Below are 20,225 nucleotides of genomic sequence, written 5' to 3' on the forward strand. Positions count from 1 at the left end.
AGTCAAAAAGCATCACATACACTGACAAAAAGGGAAAAATTTTATTTATTTTGAAACCTATTTTGTTAGCAATATGTGCGCTTCTGCCGCTTTTTCGCCTTGATGGCCACACTCTGCTGTGTAATCATTAAACTAAATATTTTGATATACTTTTTGTTTCACTGCAGTCTGGGCACCTTTGTTGCTTTGTTTGTGTTGGTGCATTTGTCTTTTGGCCTCGCTTTTAATGTGTTTCGTGTGGTGGATTGAGGTGAGCTGCTTGTGTGGTGGCTGTTGTATAGTAGTTTCCCGCAGTTTCTGCTGGTGGCTTCACTTGTTTAATGATAGTTCCACAAAGGCAAATATGCACTCTCTAACACTCGCTTGGCTTTTACTCCGTCCACCAGCCCACTCAACCCCTTGGCCCAAGCCCACAGCATCCTTTTTTATCCGCGACCAGCAACTGGAGCGCAAAGTCAACAACCAAACAGCCTCGGTTAACGCCCGCAGAAAAGCGGCTGAAGCCCAAAAGAAGGCTAGAAAGGAAAGGAAAGAGCCCGGCCAAACAAAACGCCAAACAAAAAGCCACGCCAAAGTGTCAGGTGGGGGGGGGGAGGGGGCACGAGGGGTGCGCATAGGTGAACCATTTTTTCGTAGCGTATTAGCACACGATCGCCAAACAAAAGGTGTTGCATGCGTTTTTGCGGCCAGCTAAATGCATGGAAACGCCATTTGGCATTTGCACCTGCTACAGTGCACGAATGCCGAATGTGGTGACTGTACCAAGTTAGTCGCAGAATGTCAAGTCAAATGGCTTTGACAGATGACGGTGTGAGAATTTCCATCGGTAACTGGGCAGAGGCAACGAGGTCATGTTAGTTTTTACCAAATCAACAGGACTTTCGAGGGACTTGCTGTGATGTCAAGGAATTTCCAAAACGTACAGTTGCATCAAAAATTGCTTGTTGGTATGCGAAGGGTATAAAGAATTGAAGAGAACATTTTAAAGAATTTTATTTAAAGGTTCTTCTTCTTCTCAAAAGGGTTTAAAGATAAGCCCGTATTCATTTAAAAGTCAAACGGAAAATTGAATGTAAAATCAACCATGCGTGTTGCGATAAAATCTCAGGCGTTAATCAATCATTTCTGTGGCGAGCAAATTTACCTGAGCTACAATAAAATTAAAGTTATGTTAATACCGACATCCATGCGGTAATGAAATCCCCGAACGTTCGCTGCGACGATTTAAAGGATAATGGTATCGTGTGCTTTTCGGACCAACGAATTCTTAATTATTTCGAATTGTTTGTGAAGCGTACGCATATATATATATATATATATATATATATATATATATTTGTATGTATATATTTCCACCTTGCGGTATTTTCCATTTCGAGTCGGCTTGAGTATCGGATTGCTTCTTAATGTGCAAACAACGATGCGTATTAAGTGAGGCCCTGGAAAATGGGTGTGCTGGCTGGAAATAGCCGGTGAAAAAACCCTGCAATGCAATTTGAGTGCCTCGCCGGCATTAATTGATTTTGCATGGTCACTTGCAGCGGCCGAGGCGTAAGATAAATGACCAAGGATGGCAAAAAGTGGGAAAAAGAAGGAGCGCAGGCAAGAATGCCGCCAATACCAACATGTGTCATGGCGATGGAAGGGATTTTTCTCCGGCTTTTGTTTCACCTGCTTTTCTTCGTCGTTGCATTTGCGAAATTAACTCTCCAGGTGGAAATCGTGGCTGGGCGCACTCCATTCAGCGGGCCCTGAATAACGCTTAATGTAAGTACCACCTGGGAGGCGGAAAAGAGGAGCTCCTAAAAGTGTGCGAATATAAAAAAGTCCATAGAAATTTCATTCAAAACAAAAGACGGCTTAGGGCAAGAACGAACAACAACAGCACCTACCTGAAGTGCAATCCGACAGAAGAAGGGTTTGGACAAAAAAAAAAGGAGTATAAAGAACCCTTTCTGACAGCTCTCCATCCACTCAATGACTCCCCCAACTCAACTGCTGCTCATATAAGATAAAGTACAATTATGACTTCTTTTTCTTAAACAATTTCAATGCCCGAAAGCTTGCATACTCTAAATGAATGTAGGATATAATTATTATAATATGGAAACGAGTAAATTGCTTAATTATTTTATACTAAAAGCCTAGAGAACTATGTATGTTCACTTCGTTCATCACTATATATAGTGTAAAAGATCTGGTAGCAAAACTTCAAGCCACCACAAACTTATGCTACACTACCGGAATTTAGAAAATTTCATATTTCCCCTACACTCAACAAGTCGCAAAAGAAGCCCTTTGTACGCCGGAAAAGACTATTAAGCCGTCCAGAAAAGTCAGGGTCTTTTTCAGCATGTGGCAGCAGCCATTTCTTGCAACAGTTGCAACGCTCACGGCGGAAATGCAGATGGGTAATGCAACAGCGAGAGAGGTGAGCAGCCCTACGATTACGATGTTCCCGACTACGATGACGATGTTATTGTCCAAGGAGGTGAAGATGATCCTAAGGCTGATGAAGATGCGACTCGTTCTGGGTAAAAGGAGGCAAAAACAAAAAAAAACAACGAAGTTAAGGTGGGCAAAGTGCATTTTTTGTTGCCTTGATGGACTACATTAGCGTTGACAATGATAATGAAATTGTTTCTTAGGCAGTAAATCAACTAGCAAAATCATAAAGACAGAGAGGCAGAACAATTTGAAAACCCTGTTTCTGATGTGAGGCAGTTCTTTGCGAATAGCTTTCACTGTGCACATCTGATATCCATCTCTGGCTAAATCGGCGTTTTTGTGGTTGCATTTCTGTGGGATTTTCGTGGAGTTGGAATGCGGCGAGGCCAAGTGTAAATCAACAAATCAACAACTTAATATGCGCACAATTTTGATGCCAACTGCAGTTGCAGGACCGCCAAACACAAAAACGCAAACAGCAAAAGCAACAAGAAAATGGCGTGTAATCCGCATGGAGTCTGGTGACGGTGGTTGGGTATGGGGCATCAGGGATTGTGAATCGGGGATTGGGGACCTAGTGGTGCTGATGGCAATGGCATCAGTTACCCAGGATGGGGAGGCAATGTAATGGTTTCGGTGGCACCAGCGAAAAATCCGGAGCCAACCACCGAAATGCAGGTTATTAGTATGCACAGCTTGCTGTATACTTTCAGGGACCTTGTTCGCCTGTTTGTGCAAAATTTATGCGTGTCTATTCGCTCATGCTGGTGGCTCCCTCTTACTCTTTCCGCCCAACAACTTTCTTTCTCTTTCCTTTTACCGACACCCCTCTCTTTCTCAAGTATGCCATTTTTTTTGGCGGCATGGCGCCCGTTCGCCGATTGTCGTCATTTCAATTAAGCCCGGCGCCGAAATGTATGCAATGGATGCTTTTCCTGCGGATTTTTACCGATTAATTTTTCATTATTATGCCAAGTGCTCGCAGGGGAGGTGCCATGCAATGCGGTAGGAGGGTAAGCGAGAGGAGGATATCGCCGAAAGGCCAAAGAGTGAGACAGCACAATTCACGCACAACAAATGTGCCAAAGTGGCAAATGGCAGGCTCACAATACAGATATATACAGCTTTCTCACACATTGGCATTGGCACTCAATGCGCTAATAATTTTTTACGCCCCAAAAAATATGCAGAACATTTGTCTGCGCTGCCTGCCAAACAAACGATTCTATTTAACGAGAATTTCATGGAAATTTGGTAAAGTCAAATGGGTGAATCACCCAAGTTCAAATGGAGCATTTTTGCTCAAAATAATAAAATTTGTAATATTTAGTGGTTCTTCAGATTAAAAGTAATAAACAAAAAACGGTCGAAAAAGCTTTATTTATAAGAAATCTCTTATCTTTAAATGTCTGTAAATTATGAACCTTACAGTTTGAGATTTTGTAGAAAATATTTAAAAATATAGTCTACATCAGCGTAAACGTATAAGGCAATCCACAAATGTCGCTAAACAAACGTAGAGCAAACAAGGACTTGGCCAAAGCAAACTATGCGCGCATAGCCAATAAAAATTAACTGCGAAAAGCTGAAAAGCTGCGCCAAAGCCCACCGCTGGCCGCAACATCAAACAGACATCGCCGCACTATGCCACCCACTGTGGGCCACCCCAACCCGGCTAAAAGGAGACCCAGCAGACCATTTCATTAGGTCGTAGTAGGTGTAGTTCTGTGCGGTGTCTATGTAATTTAGACAATTAGAAAGTTTGCGCCAGTAACCATTTCCAACATCTTGTTGTTGGTCAAAACTTTTTCGCTTGTTTTTGTCCTTGTTATTTGCATGACAAATGGGGGTGCCTAAAGTTGACCATGTTCTGGTATTGCTCGTTAGGAGCCGCCTGCCTCATCGGGCTTAGTTGCACAAACCAAAGTCTACAGCTACGATGGCTTAGCTTAGTTTAATATTGGCACAATACTTCATAATCAGCGGCTGGATTGCGCCTTTGCCTCCCTTTATTCGCTTATGCAGCAAAAACCGCGAACGCGCAAATTCCTCTTCAATGCGCCAATTGTGTTGCTCGAGTGCAGAGCTTAGTGTCGCCATATTGTCGAGCCACGCGGGATTCGCAGCCAAGGACTTCTACTACATGGATCCCCACTCATGCATATGCAAATATCCAGTGGTAAAACCCACTATAAGTGGTTAAATTGCACAAGTAAACAATTTTTTGATGCAGCTTTGTTACGGTTTAAGTCACAAAATGAAAAAAGAGCGTGGTCAGTTCGACACTTGCAAAAAAGTGTAGGAATTACAATCATTTTTTAAAGGACAAACCAAACTTCGAAAATTATAAATAAATTAGCTAAATAATTCCTTTTTCCCTTAATTGGCTTGCGTTCACTCTTAATTTGCCTGCATTTATAAGTGCCCATTTTTAGCTACCATTTTCCATTTAACAATTTTTTTGTTGCGAACTGCAATTCCACTGACAGCAAAAACACTAATTTTCAGTTATTAGCAAAATGTCAAAACAAACGACAGCTTCCATTTAGCAGTTGCGGAATTTCCCAGCGGGTTTTTTTCTCTTCTATATGACAATCATAGATGTTGTGTAACAATTTGGACCGGGAAATTGGTAACATAACAACGAAGTTTTTCACTGAATTGAGGTCAAAACATGACACTCAAATTGATTAAAAAAGTACTTAAAACAAAAATTAGTCCTTGAACTTTTATTTAAAAATCATACCTCCAAGCTAAGTAGAGACTTATATAAGGGGAAAATGGGCAAGCATTATTTGTCAAAAATCTTTGGCGACATTAATCGTGGCTCGACATTCACATTTAATCAAGCTAAGTCCCTGAAGATTTATTCATCATAAATACTAGACAAATTTTAGATGAGAATCATTCAGCGCAAGAATCTCCATAAAAACCAAGCAGCAGAAATCCTCTAACCAGATGCCATTTGTCAGAAGCGATAAGCAAACATAGCAGCAAATGGCAAATAAACAAGGCACTAAAATATTAGAATGCGGACCGAAGAAACCCAATGCTAAATCCCGATTTCAAAGCCGGAGACCCGAAAACCGTAGGGACACTCCCCAAGCGAAAACAAAACTAAAAGCTAGACAGATTTTTGCCTGATTACGCGCAGCATTCACTCCTATTTCCCCAACACAACAATGGGAAATGCACTTCGGTAGTGACTCCCAAAAGTATGGAATGAAATGGTGCGGGCCGAGAAAGGAAAATGGGGCAATCCATTGCAATGGTGGGAGGCAGCACGAACGAATGCGAACAAATTGATATGCAAATGTGAGTAGCAGACCCAGACCCAAAAAACGTAATAATAAAATAAAGTAGAACCCAAAGCACTGCGATGAGGGATGGAAAGGGGTTTCCATGGCGGTTAGATCCTTGGATAAATGCTCCATGACTTCTCATTTCCGTTTCGCCAGAAGCAGCAGCAGCTGCATCTGGCAGGCAAATCTGCGTCTTCCGGTCCAACGAGAAAGATGAGAAATGGCCGAAAGAAAATACGGTAAAATGTTAAGTATACGCCTAATACAACGAAATGGCGAAATGAAAATTATGGGAAATATCAAGTATACGCCTAGTACAACAATACGTCAATAACTTAACACACAAGTCTAGAGTTCTCAACGCGGCGCCGATTGAATTAAAAGATTTTCTTGCGTTGCTGAAACGACCAACTTTTTTTTTGCACAAAATTGAATTTGCCCCAACTTTCTCCCTTTCTAATTTTTTTCCACCATCATCTTTTTCCCCATCATCAGCTGGCGGCCTTTTTAGTATGCGTTCGGATGCAGAAACAACTTTTCCCCCTCAGCCTCATCGATTGAAATGCTAAGGCATGTATCCATCCGTATATATCTGTATTCACCCGATCTCCGAAAAGTTGGCCTTTGGCAAATTCAGTTGTTCAACTAATGAGAGTCGCAGCTTTGCCTCGGGTCTTCATTCTGATGGACAAGCCAGATGAGTCGGGCAAAAGTCGTGACAGTCATAAAAAAAAAAGCAGGGAAAGAACTGGAAAATGCAAACGAAAACTTTAAATGCCTTCGGTCAGTTGGCAAAATGTTCCTTTATCATGGGGGCAAGTGTGGCGGAAATTTTCGCGTCCACGAAATGGACCTTTTCACTCAGCATTTCGACGTTGTAATTTTGTTTCAACATAAAGTTTATAAAGGAATCATTAGCCGCTATATATATCAAGCTAAATTTAAAAACTTTGTAAATTTAAACTTCTACGTAAGCGTGATGGCCTCAGAAAGCTTTTTGAAAAAAAAGGTTTATGAAAATTCGTAATGGTATATAGGACTGTATGTCTTCCAGGATATCTTCTGTTTATAACACATCCACCAAACAAATAAAACAAATATATTGGTTTAATTCATAGCACTCTACAATATGAACAAGCGCGGTTCCAATGAAGCATAAGTAGAACATCAAATGTCGAAAATTATATTGTCAATGGAAAGGGAAGGGAATAAAAATGGCAAAATGTTTTACTATAAAAAAAATGACTGAAAAATACTACAAAATTGCCAACATCATGATGATGATGACCAGAGGATGGGATTGGTTTTTTCACGCCCTTTCATGAACTTAATAAAGACGCGTATCACCCAAGCTCTCGCGCCGTAGAATCAAGCTTACCGTGGGCATTTGCGCCTGATTGCCCACGAAATCGACAAAAATGAAGTGGAAATACGTAAGTGCTGGGCCCCCGAAAGTCCGTGAAAAAATGTGATTGATGCCTCTGGAGTGAGGATGCCGGAGGCTCAGGTTCAGTTTCAGATTCTGGCGTTGATTCTGTTTCAGATTGTGTCTGAGAATCCGGATCCGCAACTCGATTGGAAGCCAGACGAACGAGGAAAAGGCTTGGCGACAAAAAAGGATAACACACATCGCCATAACAATAAAACATAGGGAGGCCCTGCCTGCCTGCCTTCTTGTCTGACTGCCATCTGTTCTTTTCCGTTTTTTTTTTTTCTTAGTGTTTCGCCCTCTTCTTTCCAGCAGTATGTTTTCCTTTTCCCAGTTTTCCTTTGCTCCATTTTAAACAGTTTGCTGACTAGCATAAATATGTTTGCGGCAGACATTTTCAGTATGTGGAAAATAAAAAAGGGGGCGTCTAATTGGCTCACTATTGTATTCTAAAGAAAACTTATTTTGTAGATTTAAATATTAGTACTTCAGACATTATAATGAAAAACATTCTACGCGGAAAAATTCATACTCAAGAATTTTGTGTTTATTAGAGCTGTTAATTATTGGATCTATTAACAGAAAAAATTTCCAACTGCATTTAATGTCTATAAATTGACATCTTAAAAATATTTCAAATACTTTCAGCGGCTTTCTGGCTGCAATAATAAATTCCGAAGATCTCTCTAAGTTGCCCGCAAAATGACATTAAAAACCAAGCGCAAACTTTTTGTTATTTTGCGGAATTCCCACTCGAACTAAGTTGGAAAATGCAAATGTTTGTCTTCGTAAATGACAAGAAGATGCTACAAATTACATAAATAAAAGCAATAAAGTGCCAACGCATTTGCATAAAGAGATGGGGGCGGGGCCGGAAATGGGATGTAAGAAACTTATGCTAAACAATCCGAGACACAGTCGAGGGCGGTTTAGGCAGCTTAGTGGAAAACCCCCAGCAAACACAGGCACACATTCAATTACACATAAGATTCAGTTTACTTTCGCCTCGGGCACGCCCACAACATCAAAGGGCGTCATACTGACATTGATTTCTCTCTCCGGCTATTGAAGCAACTGTATTTGTCTGTGATATAAGCATTGTCTTATCCTTAATCGTTTGGCTTATGCAATACCAGTGCGATTGAAGGACTATATTATGGAAATGTTCATAGATGTGTACACATAAACTTTAAGAATATGAAAATATTCGTGATATGAACATCTTAAAACTGTTTATAATTCTTAACAATTTTATTAGGTAAACTAAAAGTTTATTACATGCAGTATATATCTAATATTTTGACTGAATCTGCATATGTATCGCTCTTTAGTGTGTGTCCATTTCATAGTCCTGCCAAGAATCAACCAAACGACTCTACCCATTTCAGAATATGCTGAGCTGTCATGCTTTTCCTGCCACTCCCTATAGCTCGCCTTCCTTTTGAGATGTTGGGGTTCTTCCTTTTACGTTTTTGTCTTCAAGAGCCTCGAGGGCGTTTTTCTGGGGCTTTGGCTTCCTTTGAGTCCTGGGAATTGGCCATGGCCATCTCGCTCACTCCAGCCATCTCTCATCTCCCATCGCCTATTGCCCACCCCCCGTCGCTCACCACACTCACACATTGATGTTTGTCTTTTGGCGTTCGCCACTAATTCAACTTGGTTTCTCTCTGTGTGTGTGCGCCATTCCAGTCCTATAATTGAATGTACCGCCCTTTCGCACATATTGAGTTTTAATTTTGTGGTTAACGTCTCTTGCATCGCCTTTTGCGAAAAATTTAATAAAGTCGCCTTAAAAATTATATAACTTGGCAACAGGTGGGAAGATAGAGGAATTCCCTGCGACATGGTATTTCATATACGAAAAAAAAAATAATAAAAGCAATAAATGAAAGTAATTTCATGAGTGGTAAACGGAAAATCATTTTAAATAAGGCATGAAAACGCATTACAGCGGCGCCACCTTGTCAGACAATAAACAACAACTTTCCCTCAGGCTGTATAATATGTATATAATTTTAAACGCACACACACTCACTTCCGATTGTCCTCCATTTTACGCTGATATCCGATAAAAAAAAGGTCTGACATTATTTACGTTCCTGTCTGTTTGTGGATTTTATGTGCAAGCAAAAATGTTAAGGTATTTAAATTATGTTCAATGTTTAGAGCTTTTCATATTAGCTATTTTAATTGAGTTATGGCATTCGATTCGAAATTTTAATATTATAATTAAAGTGAATTTCTTTTGGAATTAATTTTATTTATTTGTGTTGCTATTTTCAAAGCTCAAAAACTGGTTATATCAATTTATATACTTTTCATTACATTTGCGTTAACGGTGGCGTATACGTGTTCCGGAACAATGAATTTGATTGCCTGCGCTATTGGGAGCCCCCGTTAGCAGCAAATCCATATCTTACACACACCATCGAGGCTCTCTTCAGCGTCACACACACACACTCACACTCACACCCAGTCGCATATAAAGTGATAAGGAGCCGCAGGGCAACGGTTGAAACGCCACGCATGCAAATAAAATTGCCCATACGCCCCTTTGAACGGTTTTCCTTTTGCGCTGCCGCCTGCTTTTGGCCATGTTCGTGTGTTTGCATACATTTTCGGTGATAATACAAGAAATTGTATCAAGACAAAATTGTTTTTTAAAATGTTACGTGCCCGGCGGCTGCTGTGACAAACAAAATTTATCTGCGGTAGGTAATAAAAATGCAATATAATTCCATACAAAAATTTGTTTGCTCCTTTTGCTTTGGTCTAGGGTAATCTGAAAAGTTTCGATTGCAGCAAAGCGATTGCTAAAGGATAATGATATAAGGAAACGAAGAAAAATAACGAGAAAAACGTAAGGCACGCAAAAAGTTTAACAGTCTCTGAAACAAATTGAATTTATTTGATGAATTTGTTCACGAAATATTCATAACCATAAAATATTTGTATAATCCCACATATCAATGTTATGAATAATATATTTTTAAAGTCAGTGGCTAGCTTGTAATAAACCAGTTTTAATCAATTTCAAAAACTTGTTTATTTATTCTATAACTTGCTCAGTAAAGTGTACAACTAACGTTATTTAATTAAAAGCAATCAATGGGTAGAAGTGTAAAGGGAATATGCACTTGTCTGCCACCGCAAAACAAACAGAATTTCGCCATTTTCACACCCACTCCAATTAATTTATTAGCCGGCACCATATGCATATTTCCACTTAGTTCATGTTCATGTTCCCATCCTTTACAATTTTTCCACCATCGTTTCGTTGCGGTTCGGGCAATTATAAAATCCACAAAGGGAATTGCCATGACGACAATCAACTAATGAAATTAATGGCATTTTGCATTGGCAGTATAAGCTTTTACATGGCAGTAGATGCAAATAATGCAATTTCGCGCAGTTTAAGCCCGGAAATGCATTCCCCAGGAACTCAGAAGTGACCCCACCACTGGCCCCCGCAGCCATCCTCCTCAGTGGCCAAGGATATCGCACACAAACACTAATTAATCAGCTTGCTATTAATTAAACGACCGCCAAATGAGGCGAGGGATCCCAGGCGGGCTAACGATATCCATAATCCACACAGAAGTGGCTCTTTGCAGCCGAAGGGCTTTAATTGCCGCCTTGCATTTAAAACAGGAAACCTGCGACGCCGCAATTTGGAAATTATTCCGTGAAAATGGGGGAAATTTATGAACCTATTACTCGGCTCTCCGGACATAAACAACGATAAACAACGCGATAGATAACGATGACCTGGTGGGTGGCGCATGCCAACTCGGTTTGCTGTTGGTGTATTAATTTACAACCTCTTCACAATGTCATTGTTATGGCTTGCTGCTTTATCGAACCGCATTTTTTTTGCTCGTTTTTGTGCGAGTCCTTTTCACTTTTTTTTTTTGCGTCACACTCTGCAATGGCGCCACTGCCTAGCGCCTGTTATTAAACATAAAAATAAATTAATAAGCGAGCCACACACCCACAACCCCGACAATCTCAATTAAGCGCCGCAGTCATTTAATGCTGATGGAAGGGCGGAGGAAATGGCAGGGTGAGAGCCACGCAAATATTTCAGCGATGCCATGTGAAGTTTTTCACGTTGTCAATGGCAAATTAAATGCACAGGGGGAGGGGGGGTGGCGGAAAAAGGGAGCACCCATAAGCCAAATGTATCATTAAGACCAGCATATGCAGCTGCAATCAGAAATTATAAGTCAGAGGCCATTAAGTTAAATGTTCCGCAGACATTTTTATATAGATTAAAAAGTGCGTTTTCCTTTTGTATTCGTTTTCTACAAGCCAAGAATTCTTTCAAAAGCCAGATACAATATCTCTTTAGCTTTGCTTTCATGTACAATATATCTTGAATATTTGAAAATAGAAGAAAGAACATTCTTTTCTCCAGTACACGATGGTCTGAAAAAAAAAAGAAAACCAATTCTTTGGCTTTAAAAGGTCCACAAATGCATGTTGGGAATGTCAATTTCAGAGAGAGCGAACGTAGCATATGCAAATGCAACCGATAAATTTTCAATTAAATTGGAATTGCCAGTGGAGGGCGAGGGAGGAGAGGCAAGCACACGGCAAAACCATTCAATTAGGAAATTAAATTTCAATTTTTGTCCAAATAAAAGGAAAAAACAAGGGTTTCTGTGCTTAGACCTCAAGTGAGTCACAATTTTTGCCATTCAATTCGAAATCAACCACTTGACTAAATATTTTTTTGATGCATCCACACGTGAAAATCTTTTAGTCAAAGGCACCTGGTGGTAGACTAAAAAAATATAGTTATAAGAAAAATAAATGGTGAAGTAGTTACCGCATATCTTTAATTACCCAATTTTATGGCGATTCGTGTTGATTGGAAATCGGGTCATATAATCAATTCATTTTGCCGAAAACTATTTTCTAGCTGCAAGCACCGATCAATGAGTAATTTATTCCATTTGCGAAATGATTTTCCCGGACAACAGGCATTTACCCACAAATCAAGGCTTCCCACAATGGAAATTTATTGGGGAAATTGTGCGTTAAAATTATAAAATTGAATCAACAACTGCTGAAGGGTTGCAATGCCTGAATGCCTGTTATGCGTACCGCATCCCCATCCTCGCCACTGATTACCACTGGTTGAGCAACAGTTGGTTGCCAGCTTCCAGTTGCCGTTGGCCAAAAGGGGTGCAACCAGCTGGCGCACCTTTTAATGCAAATTAGGGACGCGTCTGCAGACCTCCGGTGGGTGGAAGGTCGTGTCGCGTGGGCTGGGGGTGTTAACCGATTGAAAATTCCACCACCGCATCGAACGTGTCTTGGCATTTATAACTACCACCATCGGGCTGCTGCAGGAGCAAAATTTAATTGACAATTGTTTAGGTGGCTCAATATCAGAAGCCGGATGAATTTGAGTGGCCGGTACCTTGGACAATCGAGCCATTTGCCCACTTACCAACGCTTTCATCAGCAATATTCGTGCGGTTTTGTTTACCATGTTTGATGGTAGCGTAATTGGAGAAGGGGGTACGGTCCGATATAGCATTGGCGCCCAATAATTAAATTAGTATTGAGTGCTTTGGCAAGGAGTGGTTAATTTGATTTCCTGTTTATGGTGAAACAGTCATAACTAAATGGTGATTAAACTGTGGCCACACACACATATATGAATGAAATGTTGAAGCTTTTTTTGCGGTCTAACTATTTGTTTAAATAGTTTTCTAATTATTTGTTAATAATATAATTAAATAGAGAAGTAGTAAATAATAAAATTAAGTTGAAAGACTGAAAAATAGTTGCGACCCACAAAAGTATGCTACGAAATCGTTCAAACCAAATGGCAATTAGGCAGCTTGTGTGCGTGGTTTAAGCCACGTCCAGAATCAATAAGTGCAGTTAATTAGGAAAACGGCGAAATTTCTAACCAAAAGCATTTTCCGAATGCAATTTTCAAAGCGAGTAAATGTTCAAATCAAAGCCAAATGCCAAACACCAAATCCCACCCAATGTTGCATCAAAAGTTGGCGCTCCAATTTAGCATTTCACATAGATGCGGGTTGGCGAGTGCAACTGATTTTGAGCTGAGATAAGCACACCTAATGTCGTTTAATCATTGCAAAAAAAAATCAAAAGGAAAAGTATTTTCCCGCCAACGTGGCACAAAGTTTTAAATTACATTTTCTCCCTGCGCTTCAGCTGCATTTTCCTTCATCTTTTGCTTAATCGAGGTGGAATGGGGATTTGGGCGGCATGCTTCATTGGACAGGCAAATTTTCGGATGCCAAATGCCAGCAATTAGGAGCCAAAAAGGATTGCATATTCTGTGGCGCTAAATTGCTCGAATTCGCCCCGAAAAGGCATAGTTAATGAGTTTTGAGGTCAGCATAATGCACGATGCAAAAGTTCAAATCATTTGCCAAACGATTTGCTCCATTTTGTTGAACCAGCTGAATTCTTGGCAAGTTTTATTCACACTTTAAAAGCTCTCCTTTTTCATACTTTGTAAAAATCCAAAGCTTTATGAGAAATACCAACACAATCTAGTTATTTGTATATTTAAATGAAATATTTTTCCACACAGCCATAGTAAAAATTAAAAATACAAATCCAATTGAAGCGAACTTGCAAAACTTACCAAATGTTCTATTTCAATTAAGTGGATCTGCAAAGAAAAAGAAATACATAATATTAAAGATTTTTGAATACTTTTGCTATAAGTCTGTTGCATGAGCAAAATGCTTAGCAATAATAAAATGAAGACACAATATTGTCATTGAGCTGCTGGGGGAAACATTTAACGAGCTATTTTTTATGCATTAACTTTTTGTTTTAAGAACGTAATTAGAGAAGCTTTCCAAGTGCAGGATACCCAAAATGGACAGCGAAACAGCAGCCATTTTATGCTAATGGTAATGGCCAAGAAGGCAGAGAAAAAACAGAATGGAAAGGTAAAAAAAGAAGGGCAAACCGTAGCAGTAAAATATGTCGCTCAATGTAACAAAAAGAAGTGGGCAAAAGGTATCTGAGTATCTATATCTGGGTAAAGGAAATCCAAATGGTATGCATATTAAAAATAGCAACAAGGCAAACAGGGAAATCCACAAAACAGCGTTGACAGCCAGGCTAAATTTATCAATGACAATTTCGGGTTTGGGGTTTCAGTTAAATTATTGTATATGTATTTAAATAGATTATTTTTTTGCAATTTGGGTTCATAAATTTATTTAGTACTGTATAAGCATTTCAATAAAATTTCAAAAACAAACTTTTGAAGAACGCACGGTTTTGTGCAGCCTCAGAAGTATCAGCAGTTTCAACTATTTCGTTCATTGAAGCTGAATCCATTTGGAATGAATTAAGTTTGCTCACCCGCTTTTCCTGTCTTTTGAGCCAACTTCAATTTGAACTCATTTGGCCATTTGCCAATTAACTTTTTTTTTATCCTTTGGCGAAAGACCATCGGCCGATTGGTTGCCCCTTTCTGCAGGACCAGGCCAACACACCCACCATGTTTGGCAATAATTCAGAGCAGTCTCCCGTTGCCCTTTACCCCTTGCCCCATCTTGCCACCCTGTACCACCCTTTGGCAGCCAAACCACGAAAACTTTGAAAGCCTTTTGGCCGCAGGCTAACAATGTTCGCTTGAACAAACTGTGCCCCCTGAACCTTCTCGCTGGCTACAATCTGCTATACTCGTACACTCGGAAATAAACTTATCGAATCTAAAACCATATAAAGTAACCCAACAATGATATCAATTAATTTTTTGAAATATTTATATAACTACATATAAAAGAAAATCCGAATTTTTGCAATATTTTGCATTACAGTACTAACTGGGGTTTGTTCAATGTCCTTTATGTTTGTAAATTACGAAATCCATAATTATCTTTGAAAATATATTTTTTTAGTGTGAAAACTAAGGGTATCCCCCGCCGCAGCCACAACATTGTCCTGTGGCACAGTTTTACAGCCACTGACGGACGACGATGACGGTAAATGCAAAAATGCCAGGACGCTCCTGAATGACCAAAACATTCAGCCTGCATGTATGGGTGGAATGTGCACACATAGGTGAAAGAGTGTGTCTTCGTGTATGGTGGTGTCCTTTTCGGCGAGAGAGTGTGTGGGGATATGACCGCATTTGATTTTCATCTATGCAGCTGGCCAACTCGTTTCCCTCCTACCCGGAAAACTGGGCTAAGAACTTTGGTACTTTGTTTAGTTGAATTACGCCAAAGCACATTAAGTTCCCTTGGTGCGCTCTGTTTGTTAAGTGCTTAATGAACTTTGCTAAACATGCTTGGCCAAGGAGTTGACTTAACTTGGCCTTTAAACTTTTCACATCTCACTTTCACTCGGCCAACTTGGTCCAAAGTCCTTTCGCTTCCCCCATAGCCATTGAGAGATTTATGGCAATCTCACTTAGCCGCCGGCGATTTCATCTTAAGCGCATTCTATTTGCATGCGTTTTGCTGCTTTTTCGTAATTAATTAGTTCGCAAATTGTTGTTCACTTGATTCGCATAAGCTTGAATTATGAATTCAGATACTGGCTTAGCTAGATTTTCCTGGTTAATTGCATTCCCAATTGATGCAAAGTGCGCAATTAGCTGTGAACATAATCGGAAACTACTAAAATCGATCCTTAGCAACAAAGCCGAGTTATGCATTATAGATAGCACACTAATCATTTCGGTTTAATTATTTTCCCTTCACATTGTAGTGAATGCCTTGGACCAAATAAAACTCACAATTCAACTTAAGCATCCCCTGTTACTGGATTTCCCCCAATGTCTTGGCCCACCCACTGTGAACACATTTGGCATAACGTGTCTGAGCTAATGTCACACATGCATCATAGCCACAGGACCAACCAAGGCCACAAGGGGAGCGGAAAGCGTAAATAAATGGAACTTGGTCGTGGGGTGTCCCAGCACTTGACTAAGCTGCAGCTAATTATGCAAATTCATTTAATGCCATTGTTAAAATGATATTTGCCTCAGGGATTTGTCTAGCTGATAGAACGCAGCATCTAAGTCTCCCCCATTTAAGCACGGATGATTAAGCTCGAAGTTGACTTGCGGAAAAGTTACTACCTCTTCAATTAAGCTTTACGGTATTCACTGGATTTCATCATTTTGTCTTGTTGGATAAAAATTTGAGAGACAGAGGTATATGCGCAAAGTGAATATGGTTCAGTGTTGGTAAAAGCTATTTTACCACCAGTGCTAGTAACGCTTATATGAACTTCAGTGTTGGCAAAGGTTTTCTTACTTGCTTAATCTTGCTATCTTTCTTTTTTTTAATGCTTATCATAAGCAATAATCACAAGCGTAAGGGAATGTGCCAAAAATTCGGTTTAAGAAGAAGGTCCCTGCAAACATTTAGTATGCAGAGGGTACAATTTCCTTCGAAAATGTATGAAAGGAGCATCCACCATTTTCGGCATATATTAATGAAAACAGGAGCCACGGCGGCAGGATAACCCATACAATAAATCTTCTAGTTATTGTTTGATAACATGCTTTCAGGCGTAAATCCCTTACAATAAAGGTAAGCGGTTGGGTCTCAATTTCGTTCATTTTGGCAGTGCTGTGAGCACACTTTAAACTTGTTCCTTTGCTCAAGTGTTCCGTGGGGCCACTCGAGCGATTTCGAGATTGGTTGCCCTAACAACAAAAAAAAGCTAACTTGAGAAAAGAAAAGGTAACCAAGCATTAAATTAAAGACTTTAACAAAGTTTCTTTTTTCGGATTTAAGGAAAGTCGGCTAAACCATCGTTTTGGGTCTGAAGTCCAGGCGATTCTCGCATTTTATTTGCTTAAACTTTGGCCAGCACTAAACGTTATTACTATTTTTTTTTTTTTTTTGCACCGGGCGGGATTTTTATAAACGATCTACAGGTGGAAACAAAAGCTTAAATGAGCCAAAAGTTTAAGCAGGATTTTGCCGAAAAAGCCAACCGGCAAAGTTTAAACTAATGCAAATGAATCATTTGATTCAGCATCACTATATCGGCCTGTAGGCCACATGAATTTCCTAAAAGTTTTGGGACAAAGCATTGACAAATTTAGACGCTTCAACCACGGGCAATTATGCCTGGGTTTCAGTTCCTTTGCAGTTAAATATAAATAATTATCTACTGTTGCCTAATTTTGTCGAAAGACCGAAGCCACAAAACCATTTGCCAGCAACTTGATTTCGTTCGTAAAAGGAGGAGCTTAGGAAATCTGCTTACAGTGTTTAATTTCAACACTGTCCGCAACCACAACACTGAAACTGCAGCTGGCACTGGCACTGGCACTCCTTCCTCGACCCCGTAAAATAATAATAATAATAATTTACTATGAAACCGAAAGCCGCAGGATAACATGAAGACCCGAACCCGCATTCTAGCGTTCATTGTAGTCTGCGGTGGTGCGGGTGGACTTTTGGGCGTTTCAGACAGTTGGGATGATGGCCCGTTGGCCAGCTGCAGCACAGAGTTGGCTAACCGATAGAGTGGGCCATAAAAAATGGCTTAATTAGTTGCCATTGTTGGATGGCAGGAAAAATATTGAAGTTGTTGGGTTTTGCAAATATTTGAGAACTGGAATTCAGTCATCTGGGAGGAGAATGGGGTTAAGTGCGAAAATTCCAGGAGAAATTTAGATGAGCATTCGAATTCTGTTTAACAATTATGCTCCACGGCGAACATTAAGCACTAATAGAATATGAGAAATATAAAATAGCAATATTTTGAAGTGAATTATCGTGAAATCAAGTAGCTTCCGCAAGTTGTACCTCACTTTAACTTTCTGGCATACTTCTGGCAACTGAGGAACTTGATTTTGCTTGAGGCACAAGCACATTGCTAGGAAAATTGTTTTCTAAATACCCAAGCAAACTCCGAGTATTAACCCCAAGGGCTGGGAAATTTATGCTGTACCATGGTTTCATATTACCCGAATAGCACATGCAAATTGGTTCAGTTCATTACGATGGGCATGTTCTGCAAATCGGAATGCATGGGTGCAAGTAGCAAGTAGGAAGTTCAATTAAATACTGCAGCATTCGGACAACTACAGTGGGATGGGTTTTCCAAAAGCCACACCATCATCATTTGGAGCTCCTTCATTCCTCCCAGACAGGTTAAATTTGATTATGTGGAGTAGCGAGCAGGGAAAACTTGTATGAAGTCTGAAAAGCAAATCTGTTGACGTTTTGCAAAACGATGTGTTGCTCTTTCAGCTTCTTCTGCATCTTCGTCTCGGGAAAACTGCAGGCTGGGCAATTTTCTTGCTTTTATGCAAACACAAGCGGAGCAGCAACAGCCGGATACCGGATACGCCCTTCCACCCAAGGGACAAACTAACCTAACCGGCAGTTAAATGTTTTCATTTTCATGCTTCTTCGCCAAAATGTTTATGGCGCCCAAGCATCGGGCAAACACTGAATTTATTTAATTAAAATGTGTGTATATGTGACGTGCACTCTGCCTAGATTCTAGAATCTAATTGAATTGCCAGCAGTATGTCTAGCAGTGTGTGTGTGTATGTGTGTTTGTAAGCTGTCAGAGTGAGTAGACTAATATGCAGCGGAAAGAGAGGGAGAAAGGGTTTTTCAGGCCAAGCGGCACAAGTGTCAGGTGCCCTTTGGCTATATGCCATCCAAAATGCAAATTTTGAAAATTTTTTTTTTCAACTTTGAGGCCGCCTCTCCATTCCTTTTAATTAAAAAGTTTTTGTTTTCCTGTCGGATGGATCATCACGATGTGAAATCTGCATGATTACCAAAGCTGAATGCATTTTTAACCATATGCAAAGCAATTTCAATTCGGTTTTGTTAGATACTCCCACGTGTTAGCTGTCAATCAAAGTGGGAGCACTCATTGTTTTTTGAGTGCAGGAAAAACCTCTGTGGTCATTAAAATGCAGGCGATGGCAAAATAATGCATTTCAATGACAATGACATCACCAATTACAAAAACATGGCATGTCACTTAATTTGTATGCGTTGAGTGCAATTTTCACTAGTCAAATTTTCAATTGACAGACAGTTGCTGTCAGCTATGGAGAATTAATGAAAATCACTAGAATTCTTGCACTTTCATACCTTCACTGCGGAATTGGGCTGCAGTTCGTATTATTGTTTAATATATGCTAGCTTTTAGTTTCGTTAGTTTATAACTTTAAATTAATGTTTTCATATTCAGAATAAGTCATAAAATTCTATATTAAAAAAAAAAAAACGACTGACAGAACAGAAAAAGTGCATCAGCAATTCCATTTTCTGTTTTACCTCCGACATTTCTAATTCCTCTGCATAGCAGAGGAAACAAACGCTCACATGCCCATCAAGTTTCTGTTTTGTCTGCTGCACATTCACTCAAACGAACTCCAGGATGGGGGGAAAACTATTTAAATATAAAAAATCCCGAGCATACTTTAAGGCTCAGCGCAGAACTTTTTGTTACGACGCACAAGTCAGACAGGAGATTTAGCTATAGAAACTCGGGGATACTCAGGGCCAGGGACGTTTAAAGAAACAAAGAATTTCAATTTAAGCTTCATGCATTGTCTGACTCGCTCTGTGCTGCTCTTTCATACTCATTTCCTGTCTCTTTCGCTACTGTAAGCCATTGTTGGATGTATTTAGGTGTTGCAGGCACGTATGCAGCAATACCCTGCACACACACACACACACACACATATGTACAACATGCTGCACACGTACAGCTGCAGTCAAAATTTTAGTGGCTGGATTTGAAAAATTTAACAGATGTACACGATTTTTGTAGGTTTAGTGAAATGAAAAAAACATTGACTTGGTCTTAAAATTACTTAAAGAAAATTACAAAAGCTTTATTTTATGTGCTTAAATAAAGAGTAGCATAAAAGTTTATGTAAGTTACAATTGCGTTCTCTACTGCACCTAACTTGTTCACGCTTTAATGAATGTAAAAAGGAACATAGTTTGGGTCAAAACAAATTTCCAACTAAATTCCTGCAGATTAATGCTGAGACCTGCATCCAAAAACAAATATAGATATCAGAAAGGCGA

At 39.8% G+C, this 20,225-nt stretch overlaps 1 protein-coding gene across 9 annotated transcripts in view; it reads right to left on the bottom strand.

The window, feature by feature from the left end:
- Fur1 (Furin 1) overlaps positions 1-20,225 on the bottom strand; it is a 125,628-nt gene that overhangs the window by 56,691 nt on the left and 48,712 nt on the right. For all 9 annotated transcript variants that reach the window (NM_170654.2, NM_001276025.1, NM_206571.2 and 6 more), the window contains one exon: positions 13,817-13,843. The gene's annotated coding sequence lies outside the window, so the exon portion shown is untranslated. The remainder of the gene's footprint in view (positions 1-13,816; positions 13,844-20,225) is intronic.

Source organism: Drosophila melanogaster, chromosome 3R, assembly GCF_000001215.4.
Source record: "Drosophila melanogaster chromosome 3R".
In the NCBI taxonomy this organism is placed as follows: domain Eukaryota; kingdom Metazoa; phylum Arthropoda; class Insecta; order Diptera; family Drosophilidae; genus Drosophila; species Drosophila melanogaster.